The sequence below is a fragment of the Grammomys surdaster genome, unplaced genomic scaffold (assembly GCF_004785775.1).
Source record: "Grammomys surdaster isolate TR1022 unplaced genomic scaffold, NIH_TR_1.0 122222, whole genome shotgun sequence".
In the NCBI taxonomy this organism is placed as follows: domain Eukaryota; kingdom Metazoa; phylum Chordata; class Mammalia; order Rodentia; family Muridae; genus Grammomys; species Grammomys surdaster.
Window position 1 is genome coordinate 665 of NW_021617772.1, and position 9,124 is coordinate 9,788.

General features: G+C 39.2%; 1 pseudogene; it reads right to left on the reverse strand.

Annotated features, from left to right (window-relative positions):
* Positions 1 to 8,896: 8,896 nt before the first annotated feature.
* Positions 8,897 to 9,124, reverse strand: part of LOC114636118 — a 35,156-nt pseudogene continuing 34,928 nt past the window's right edge.

Consider the following 9,124-nt stretch of genomic DNA (forward strand, 5'->3'; position numbering starts at 1 on the left):
CCATGATACATTGTTGGCTGTTTACATTATTATTACTCATGTGCTCAGAACAGACCTTGGCCAAAGAAACCATTAATGTGGATTCATCTATCTACAAATAAAGTTTGAACATCTTATTTTGAAACTATTGCAGTGTTAATACAAGATTGTAAGGTAGAATCCTGAAAATATTTTAGATGAAATGCTAATTCGTTATTCCAAATAAAATTAAGTTGGTTATTAGAAAATAATGATATTTGACCTATTACTTGGCAAAAGTTTTTAGACAAAATTGATAATCATTATCCATAAGACAAGTTGTTAACAGTTGTTCTCTATACATGCTTTTGTTTTCCTATAAATTCACATGCAGCCCATAGAAAAAATATTTACTATATTTACAGATGCCTCATCAATTTATTAGACAGTATATGTAATTATATCACACGTTCATTCTCTTGAATTTTCCCCTGCTTCAACACAAATAATTAAATTATGTGCTGTAGAAACTGTTTGAAATGCTGAAAATTCAAGCTTTCAATTGGTACACTCATAGCCAGATATGGCTATGGCTCATGGTTTGTAACTACTTAAAATAGTTGCCTTCTTTTTTAGATATTACTAATTCTCAAATTTTACAGTTTATTATAGAAATACAGCTTAATTTAAGAAACATGTACTGTTTCTTTATAAGACATTTAAGGATTCATTAGATTGCCTAGAACCCAGGACAATGCCAGAACAGATTTGTATACCAGTCAAATTATAGACCATATAGAAACAATTGGCCATACAATTTTATTCTTTATATCATCAAAATAATAATAGCTTGAGACTATAATTTAATATTTCTAAAAAGTGTACAAGTAAAATAACAAAACTTCTTCTCAGTGTCCTCAATTTTCATAATGGTGTTAAGCCTTAAAGACTTACACATGATTAATCATGACAAATGGATGTTACTCATGTCCCATCCTTTGGGAGACTTCAATATTTACATGTTTCTATTGACACCTGTTCTGGAATCATTTTTGCCTCCCCGTTATCGGGAGAAAAGGCAGCACATGTTATCCAGCATTGCCTTGAGACCTAGAATGCCTGGGGAAAGCCTAAAATTCTCAACTTATACGTCTCAAAAGTTTAGACAATTTTGTCGCCAAATGGAGGTGACTCACCTGACAGGTCTACCATATAATCCTCAAGGACAAGACATTATAGAACGGGATCATCGTACTCTTAAATCTTATTTTTTAAAACAAAAAGGGGGAGTCGAGGAGGCTCTACCCTCAGTGCCATAAGTCACCGTTTCTATAGCACGCTTTACTCTCAATTTTTTAAATCTAGACAGTCAGGGCCATTCGGCTGCTGACCGTCATTGCTTAGAGCATGATAGGTCAAAGGAGATGGTCAAGTGGAAGGACGTCTTGACCGGACAATGAAAGGCCCGGATCCTATTTTAATAGGATCCAGGGGAGCGGTCTGTGTTTTTCCACAGGAGGAAGACAATCCATTCTGGCTACCAGAGCGACTGACGCGAAGGCTCGTGACGACTGAAGATGACACTCCGAAGAATTCATCTACAGATGCTTCCAGTCCTAATCTGGACCCTCCAGAATTGGGTTCCTAGTATATGGGGAGAACAATGATGGGCTATATTATCTGCTTTTCCTAAACCTATACCTGTTAGACATGATGCCATGGTATTTCCAAGATTTCTTACAACTAATAAAACCATGGGGCTACCTTATCTTCCCTATGATAAAACGCAGGCCCCCCTGGGAGAAAATCGTTCCTTGCCTGAACGGGGTTCTCTCTGTTTTCAGATTACTGAGACAGGAAACTGTATAACTCTCTCGAAGAGAACCTTGGGGTGGTTTTATGAAAAGAGAGACTGGGTTAAACTAACAACAAAAAGGAATGATAATGAAAAGGACAATAGTTATGTCAAAGAGTTCTCACAGTCCTTTTTACAACCAGCCATTTGGATAGATGGAACATTTTTATCACGCAAACTTATTGATGGAGAGCGTCCTCGTCAACCTAAGGTCTCTCCTTTTGGTAGTCTAGAAGATGAGGGAGCTGTTCTGCCTTGGTCTGATTGTCAATCCAGAGTAACACGATGGGCAGATACCAATGAAACCTTTTCCTCTTCACCCAATATGTTGGGAGATCCTGGAGCTGACGCAGTAATGAGAAAGGGTCCTTTTCTACAGAGCGCTAGTATGAATCCTTTTCACAAATGGCTACTCTGTGGAGTTAATGGCAGTTGTACCGACCTCAATTCACTAGCCTTTCTCCAGGGTGGAGCGACAGGAAGAACATCCTTTACAGGAGTTATTAATGGAACTATGGTGAAAAAGAGTTCAGATCCGGTCCCTCAGTTGACAAATCCTATTCAGTTAATTACTGGAGTTAACAGGATCATTGTAAATCAAACAGAATTTTCACCTACACCAGTGTGTGTTTTTCCACCTTTCTTGTTTATTCTTTCCAATTCCTCATTTGAAAAATGCACTAATGATTCATGCATGATGTCTCAGTGTTGGGCTGTTAGACAAGCTAAGCGTGCCATGGTTGCCAGAGTGCCACGATGGGTTCCTGTTCCTGTTGAAACACCCTCTACTCTATCATTATTCAGACAAAAAAGAGACTTTGGCATAACTGCAGCCATAATAACAGCGATATCAGTCACTGCCATTGCAGCTACAGCTGCTGGAATTGCTATGTCAACCAAAGTCCAAACAGCAGCAGCCTTAAATCAGCTGTCTGCTACAGTGACAGAGGCAGCCAACTTCCATACTTCTGCCAATGCTGAATTGAAAGGCGGATTGATGATTGTTAATCAGCGCCTAGACTTGGTAGAAGAAAGAATAGATATCCTTTTTCAATTGGCACAACTGGGATGTGAGAGAAGTCTAGGAACAATCTGTATTACTAGTGTTCAATATGAAAACTTTACTCGAGCAGCTAATTTGTCTAGACAATTGTCTCGTTACCTAGCAGGAGAATGGTCAGAAGGATTTGATGAACTTCTCGAAAAGTTGCGAGCAGCGGTGGCAGCCATCAACTCAACTCGTGTGGACGTTTCGCTGACTGAAGGACTCTCCACCTGGATCTCTTCAGCCTTCTCTTTCTTTGAAGAGTGGGTGGGAGTAGACATGTTTGGTACAACCCTGTGTTGTAGATTAGTGTTCATACTCTGGTTGGTTTGCAAGCTCAGAGCTCAACAGAAACGTGACAAAGTCGTGATTACCCAAGCACTTGCAGCCTTAGAACAAGGTTCATCTCCCGAAATCTGGTTATCTATGCTAAAGAAATAGCCAACAAATAGATCCTCGGCTACTGCACCCCAAGGGTTCAGCCCATTACATTGGGTCAGCGCGGAGTTTTAGTCTGACTGGTCCTTGTCTGTGTAGCTCTGGTACCTGAATTTTGAGACAAACAGCCCTTGCACCCCTAGGAGGTGACTCCATTGCACAGGGATGGGTGTTTGCATCTCTCTCGGTTTCCCCGAGCCTTTGCACCCAGAGGACTCGTTTCCATTGCACCTGGTAAGGTGGGAGAGACTGTATCAAACTATTAGTCCTTGATCGCTTATTCCCCCATAATGGAATTTGCTTGATCGGGCTTGAGTTTGAGTTATGATTGGTACCGTGCCAGACAGACCAAGGACAGCTCTATCTTTTGTCTCCAGGCCAGCTGCCATTGATCCCAACGACGGGAATAGGTTGATGCCATATGCCAGAGGTACACCATGTGGTGTGAGTTTACCCCATGACGGGCATTACGAGTGGCCACAACCTGGGTGCACATTCTTGCTGGCAAGAATGCCAGGTGTGGGTGCAACCCTCGTAGCCTAAGACAGGGAGCTCACCACTTTTTGATGCTGGCTATGGGAGAACATCAACTAGCCTAAGACACGGGAAATGGCCAGTGCCTGTGATTCTCATTTTAAACAAAAAGGGGGAGATGTAGAGAGCCGTAGAAAGCAGAGACATCTCTGGGAATCCGATGCTCTCACAAGTTCTGTAATTTACTGTCTTTGTGTGAGGGGAAAGCACACGAAGTCACAAGCCCTTCCCGGGGCATATAGAATTTTATGGGCAACTGACCAACCGGGTATGTACACATCACTCCAGGGGGTATTTAACCAGGGCCTTCCCGGGGCTCGGGGCCTTTTCCGCCAGCCGGTTCCCATCAGCCGGCTTTTTCCCAGCGGGTCTTTCCTCTATAACATCGTAATAAAGATCTGCTGAAGAATGTTGGTGTCTGTGTTATCTCGCAGGCGAGAACACGCCACCCACAGACATACACTCAACTATGTTCATAGCAGCCTTGTTTATAATAGCCAGGAGCTGCAAAGAACCCAGATGTCCTTCAACTGAGGAATGGATTCAAAAAATGTGGTATATTTACACAATGGAGTATTACTCAGCTATTAAAAACAATGAATTCGAGAGGTTCCTAGGTAAATGGATGGAACTAGAAATTATCATCCTGAGTGAGGTAAGCAAATCACAAAAGAACACACAAGGTATTCACTCACTGATTATTGGATATTAGCCCAGAACCTTGAAATGCCCAAGATGCAACTCACAGGCCACATGAAGCCCATAAAGAAGGAAGACCAAGTGGGGGTGATTCGGTCCTTCTTAGAAGGAGCAACAAATTACTCAAGGGAGCAAATATGGAGACAAAGTGAGGGACAGAAACTGAAGGAAGGGCCGTCTCAAGACCACTCCACCTGAGTATCTATCCCATGTGCAATCACCAAAGGTAGAGGCTGATGTGGAAGTCAGGAAGTGCATGCTGATAAGAGCCTGATATGGATATCTCCTCAGAGGTCTTCAAGAGTCTGACATATTCAGAGGCAGATGCTCACAACTAGCCATTGAACTGATCATGGGGTTCTCAATAGAGGAATTAGAGTGAAGACTGAAGGAGAGCTGAAAGGATTTGCTGCACCATGAGGAGAGCAACAATACCAACCAACCACAGCTCCAAGGGTCTAAACCACCAGCCTGGGAGCACTTAGGGAGGGATCCAGCGCTTCAGTTGAATATGTAAGAGTAGAGGGCCCTGCTGGGCATAGGTGGAAGAAGAGAACCTTGACCACATGAAGGCTGGATGCCCCAGGGGGTGGGAATTTTGAGGGTGGGGAGGTGGAAGTGGGCGGGTTGATAGAGGTTACATCCACAGAGAAGAAGGAGGAGGGGTGAGGGGATTGGGGGTTCCTGGGTGGGTGGGGGATGGGGGAAGGGGACAACATAGGAAATGTAAATAAAACACCCAATAAAAATTTTAAAAAAAAGAAAAAAATATGTTTGATTAAAATAACTAATTACATGCCTATCAGAGGCATTGAACATCTAATTTGCTACTTAAAAGTTTTTGCTACCTTTAATCTGTATGGCTTTGGGTCAATAAAAAAATTGATGAGCAAAAAAAAAACCATAAATAAGTTATTAGTCTAATTTTGAATATATAAACCCAATCAATATCTTTGTCTTCTGTCCGAGCACATATAATAAATCATTACTTCCTCCTTTATGTTTGCTTATAGGTTTTACAAACAATGAGCAGTATAATGACTGGTTACTGCCTCAGAAGTGACATTTAAGACTGGAAGAGTTCTCACTGCAGTTTTGACTATCAGAAAGGATTTAATATTGTTATTAAACAAGCTTAATAACTACTATGAACTTAGGAATCCTTATATGATTAGTAAGTATAAAGAAATTATTGACTTGTTTATAGAGTATCAGTACAAGAAAGTCCATCTTCATAGGTCTACAAACATCTGCTCAAAAGGGCCTAAACTGGCAACAACTGAGGATGAAGGGAGCTTTTACATTGCTGCGAGAACCAAGGAAGTGTCCTCCACTCCTAATTCCACACCATGCAATTTCCAGATTCCTCCTGATAAGGAGGAGCTTCTAGTCCTTCAGGTACTCACTCCCTCTTCTGGGTTCATCTGTTACAAAACCAGTTTCATTCAAGAAATGATTCTTTCCACCTACTCCAAAAGGCTCCTATGCCCAGACTGCTCCTTCAGTTGTCCCACAGCTGAAGAGAAGTTTCTTTTCCCTGAAATGTATTGCCATAGTCAACGTGGGTTCCATAAATATGTTCATTGGAAGTTCTAGGAATGACCACCAGGCTCCTGTGGATCTCTTAATGGATCTTCTTAATGTGTGTCTTACAATGCTCTTCCATAAATAGTGAATATTCCAAATCCAGTCAGCCTCAGTTTCCATGCTCTTCTAACATGATATGGCTAATTTCCATGAGTCAATGACTTTCATCTTTTTCAAACTGCACATGTGTTCATCAACATAATTACAATAGTGAGTCTACCTGAACCTATTTCGTCCACTCACAACATATGCTTGCTGTACTGTAGACAAGAAGTATGTGTATAAATGGTTACAGAATGAAGACAATCATATTTTGTGAGAGGTAAAAGGTAATATGTGTTTTCTCTGTGCACTATTTGAAATTCTGCCATGACACTGGAAATCTCAGTTTATCTGGGATAATGATCTCTAAGCCACTAAGCAGTGAGGTCTGTATCCATTGAACATGTGAAATTGGAATCACCACAGACTCTCCAGCTGGTTGCAATTTAAAAACTGTTAAGGGATATTCCAGACACATAACTTTAGATTGCATGGTGTGTGAGCTTCAACGTTCCTGATGCAGCAATTGACAAAAATTACCTATGATCATTTGATAGAAAGGGGCTCTACTGCTTCTACTAGTAGTTAGTGTCTACTAATAATGAGGTCCTGTTTCAACAAATTGCAATACTGAGAACAATGTAACTGTATCACTGAGTAGATTCTCACAAGTTGAACAATTTCCTTATTTTTTTCTAATCAAGAAACATATGTAGTGATACAGATTTGTTCATTGTAATCTTTGATTGTTTCTTAGATAATAATTATCAGAGCCTTCTTGAATTTAGATAAAATATTCTGGTGTAATCCATCAAAGATTTTTCTCATCTTATTTCAAATATGCTTCCCAATGTATTTCCAGAAAGTTTGGATTTATAAACTGTGCATGAGAATGTATCTCATTTACTTCACAAAAGATATTCCTTTAAAGATTTACAGATCATGATATTTTTTTGAATGGACTTACACATGAATTTAAGATGAAGACAATACCTTAATAGTGTTTGTGCTTTTGTTCAGAGTGTATATTCTGATACCTGTAAGATGTTAGCATTCTCGAAATGATTTAGAAAACTAATGAAAATCAAAGCATAGAGTCTGAATGGTTATCCCTGAAAACTATGAAGCCATGTTTCCATTTATTTTCTGATAGACTTTTATCTCATACTCCCTTGAAATCAAGAGAGAGAGAGAGAGAGCAGACTTACTGCTGAGGCTCTGAAAGTCTCTACATGTTTTCTGTTTCAAGTCTTTTTAACTTAACCTAGTACTACTATGTAATAAGCCTGGAAAATTGCATAGAATCTTTCCTATTTTAGTTAATACCAATCATTTTCACTAATTCAGTGTTTCTAACTTTTGTAATGCTAACCACTGACACACAATATAAATTATTCGTATGTGGGCAGACAAACCTGGAGTTGAATGAATGATTTCTCAGTTCTAAGACCATTAGAAATATGTGTTTGACGATGCTCTTGAGCATTACCAGTGAAAGAGTCATTCCAACTCCAAAGCCGTTGTTACTAACCTGTTGATAATCCCTACTTTAATATTTACATTACAGACTTGCAGAAAATATTCAGCACTTCAGCATGTTTTATGAAAGACATTTGTTGGGAAGATACAACATATATTCATCTAAGTAACCCAAGTGCAAACTGAAAACAACCAAGTCAAACTTGTTGAATCATTGAGCTTTATTTACAAGAAAAATGGGATGGAGTTGTTGAGTACAAAGGACTTATAGTCAGTTTTTATCCTGAAACATAAAACCAGCATTTGAAAAGAATTATGGATACTGGATACTTGACATGTAAGTCACATCTATAATTATAATACAGGATACAGAACTTGTAGTCTCTGTCGCTCACTTTGTAAGAAACTTTGTAAGTACAACTGGTCTGAATTTGTTCAACTGAATAAAATTAACAGGATATTGCCAGTCTTATTATATATTTTGAGGGCTATTGTACACATCTCAAATATTTTCTCTTTGGAATGCAATATTTCTCTATCCATGAAAGTGTTATACAATATTACATTCTTCTCATTTCCAGACTCACCTTCATCTTGTAATACTTGAGGGTGACCAAGGAAAAGTTTAATGAAAACTGTCCTACACTGTCACATTTTCACAGTTTCAACAATCATGAATACTTGACATTACGAAAGACTTGAACATTGAATGAAGGATTTCAGAAATTTTTCACAATTGTACTCATGTTGTAGTGTTGCACTCAATTGTACTCAAATGTTGCAAAGAATACACCCTACGTAAAACACATTTTATCCAAGAAAATGGTGCATTTTCCACAACAGAAAAACTTTCCCCACTAAAAAAATTTAGATGTTTCTTCTGACCTGAAATGAAATCAAAGATATTTCCACATGCATTATATTTGTTAAGATTCTCACCGGTATGAATTCTCTGTTTTATTCTAACAGACATGCCAAAAATAAAGGATTTACACTTTAAATACATTTGAAAGTTTTCCCTTCTTTAAGTATTCCCTAACAATTTTTTTTCTTTTTTCTTTTTTGGTTTTTCAAGACAGAGTTCCCCTGTACAGCCCTGGCTGTCCTGGAACTATGCAGACCAGGCTGGCCTTGAACTCAGAAATCCACCTGTCTCTGCCTCCCAAGAGCTGGTGCTCCACCACTGCCCAGCTTCTAATAAATTTTAAGATGATATTTCTAGGTAGAGGGTTGTCTCACTTACTTCATTCACAAAGTTTCTATACTGTATGAAATCTCTGATAATTTGACAGACTGTCACTGTGGGTAATGCATTTGTCATATTCTCAAGATTTGTAAGGTTTATCTCATGTATGAATTCTCTGATGCCTTCCCACACTAACTATATGGGTAGATTATTTGTCACATTCATGGCATTTGCATGGTTTTTCTCCTGTATGGATTCTCTGATGCCTGCTCAGATTGTGTTTTTCAGTAAAGGATTTGTC